Source organism: Arachis ipaensis, chromosome B09 (genome assembly GCF_000816755.2).
Source record: "Arachis ipaensis cultivar K30076 chromosome B09, Araip1.1, whole genome shotgun sequence".
NCBI lineage: Eukaryota > Viridiplantae > Streptophyta > Magnoliopsida > Fabales > Fabaceae > Arachis > Arachis ipaensis.
The window spans coordinates 16419572-16423074 of NC_029793.2; positions in this window are offsets into that span (position 1 = coordinate 16419572).

The following is a 3503-nucleotide window of genomic DNA, read 5'->3' on the forward strand; positions in this document are numbered from 1 at the left end:
TTTTAGCATTCTTAAAATTCATATATATAATATGAGTATTTTAGTCATTTTCTATAATAAAGATATTGTAGTCATTTTCTATAAAAAATAATATTAATTTAGACTAGTTCAAGATTTGATTCACTATTTTTTCGGTCAAATTAATTTGTCTAGCCTAATTTTGACAAAAATAATATGGTTTAATTGATTATATGTGTTAACTTTTAATTATTAGAAAACATCTTTAAAAAAATACATTTTAGACGTCTTCATCTGAGTGGCTCCCATTTTGTAATTGTGTCTCAAATTAGTTCCTTAGATCATTTTCAGTACAAAAGTGCTAATGAAGCGCTAATATAAAGATGTCACGCTAAAACCTCTAAAATTATGCAGTTTTAGTTTTGGCATTTAAATAGTAAAAAAAAGCGTCGTATCACTTGTTTTGTTAAGTAAAGTTTCAATGAGATCGACTAACTTGACATTCGACCGTCTACGAAGGCATTCCGTTAATGTCTATACATTAAAAATTTTAGGGACTAAATTAAAACTCACATACATTTTTAGGATCAAGACTAAATTTTATTTTGGTCCCTGAAAAAAATCACGTGATTACCCATTTTGATACCCAAAATTTAAAATTACATATAATGGTCCTCTATATTCAAGTCCGGGTACTAATGTGGTCCCTCGACCCTTTCTGATAATGACTAGATAAACGGAGTGCTGAGATGGCAACATCCCTATCATGTTGGATAATGAGTAAACGACATTGTTTACCCTTTGACGTTAGAAACGTCGTCGCTTTGTATACAAAGGGAGAAGAAATGATTTTGACCCAAAATAAAGTATTCTTCTTCTTCTTTACCTCCACTATTCTTTTTCATCTCTGAGCAATGGCACCAGTGAAGGTTATTGAAATCCTTCGTCACTTTAGTTAAATTAATGCACGGCTAGGTTAGAGCGAAAATCACAGTATTTCAGAAGAAGGAGGTTGCTCCCTCTCGTTCTTAGCCAAGGTAATTGTTAATACTGGAGTTTAATGGTTTTAATTTTTTTTAATTTATTTTTAAAATGCATGTAGACTGTGCTTTATGGTGCTAGTGTTCTTGTCAATGAAAAATCATTATGCTTTCTTGCTAATATTTTTCTAGGGTTTCTTTGCTTGCTTCTATATTGGACTGTGGGTATTGAAGATGCTCTGTTTTTTATGAATAGAACAGGAGATGATGTTGATGGAAAAAGGGTTATACAATTTTAAACTATTTTTTAGGTTTTGGTTTTCATCTTTGAAGTATGCAAAAAGTAGTGTATAATATATGATATTTGTCTCTGATTCATGATGCTAATGATGTATAATTTTATTCTAAAGTTATATGCTCTCTTTTGTGATTGTGTAGATGACTGAATTGATTGATATTATGATACATCATGGGGTAGTTTCTAGAAAAATAAAGATGACAAACTGGTTTATTCTCCAGATAATATGGCTTGCCTGAAAGATATTGACGTGGATACTTTGGACGTATTTTATGTGAGAAACTACCACAAAAAATTTAGTTACGGCGAGATACAGAAATGCCAATGACTTATTCCTAGGAGGAGCCTATAAATTGGTCTAAGGAACCTAGACACTGATAATGAATTCATGGAAATGTGTTACCAGGATCAGAAAACCAAAGAGTTAGTTGATATGTATTATGAACATGGTGCCTCAATTCCTGAGATATTAGAAGGTAACACTAGTGTTGTCTACTTAGACGATGAAGAAGATGTTGGGCGGGGACCAAGTGAGACTCCACTTTCTAATTCTAAACCCACTTCACTTGATGCTCCCCTTCCAAATTCTAAGCTAAATAAACAAAAGTCTAACTCCAATCCTAGACTAAGTGTAGCTCCAACATCTACCCCTACTATTACCAACATTGTTTCTATACCTAAAGCACAATCATCCAAGCCTACCAATGTCTCTAATAAGTCCAACAACACCACCAAGTTCTCTATACCTTCCATGATCACTAAGTCCACTAACCCAACTAAATCCACCAAGGCCACATCCTTAAAAAAATTCACCAAGCCCACTAATCCAAAAATTTTCACCAAGTTCACTAACCCAACAAAATCCACTAAATTCACCAACTCCAAAAAGACCACAAATTCCAACAAACCAACTCAAGCCAGAAAGTCATGCACAATGTCTGCTTTCAAGAGAAGAATAGCACATGTTACTTAAGCCTCGGCTAATGATGATGATTCTTCTGACTCTTATGAGAGCGCAGAAGATGAACTATATAGGCCAGGTCTGGATAGTAGTTCTTCATTTTTAGATGAAGGGTTTATGGTTGTCAAAAGTGGAAGGGATTCTCTTAAGTATAAACATGTCCCTGCCTCTACATTTGCAAAACTTAAAGAGAAGATTGTTATTGAAGATGATAGACTAGTGGAGGATGTCTCGAATGGAGAAGTTGACATTGGTTTTATTGGTAATGCGAGTGATGGTGCAGAATTTGGACTTGATCTTGGTGCTGATTCTGATTGGACTAATTCGTGGCATTCTGAAGAGATGAAGACCCCTTTAAACTCTAATGAGGAGCTAATAGATATTGATTGAGATGATGATTGTCCATTGTTTAGAGAGGATGGTAGGTTTGGAGAGTTAGTGTTGGAGGTTGGTATAAAATTCACCTCCAAATGAAAGTTCAAAGAGGCTATTAGGGAATACACAATTCAAGAAGGAAGGAGGATCAAGTTGAAAAACAATGATAGCAAAAGAGTGAAGGTTGTATGTAGAATAAAGGAATGTCCATGGCTGGCATATACCTCAAGAGACGATGAGGATACTTGTTGACAGATAAAGACATTCAACAGTGATCACACTTGTCCTAGAGAGGACAAAAATAGGGATGCCAACCGTAATTGGTGTATAGTAAATTGGTGAAAAAAGGTTAGAAAGTACCCAAACTTCAAGTATTGTGAGGTGATGACATATTTCAAGAGAAGATTTGATATTATTTTGAATAAGAATTCAATCTCTAGGGCATTGTGTGATGCGAGGAGTATCGTGTATGGTAATGAAAAGAAGCAGTACACGATGGTGCAAGATTATGGTCTGACATTGCTAAAAGCCAATTCTGAATCAATTGTTCCTATTTCAACCATTTCTCAACCAGATGGGACTGTGATATTTGATAAAATGTATAAATGTTTAAGTGGCTATAGGGACGGATTTATAACTGGATGTTGGCTGTTGATTGGGTTGGATGGTGCCTTCTTCAAGACTCAATTTGGTGGCCAAATTCTATCTGCGGTTGGGCAGGATGCCAATCATCATATATATATCATAGCCTGGGCAGTTGATGATGTAGAAAACAAAGATAATTGGAAATGGTTCCTCGAGTTGCTTCACCAAGACTTAGAATACTACAAGGACAAAGGATGGTGCTTCATATCCAACATGCAGAAGGTAACTTTTACATAATTTTTTTCAACAAAAACTTTAATATTTGTGCTTTTTGTTGTAATACTTG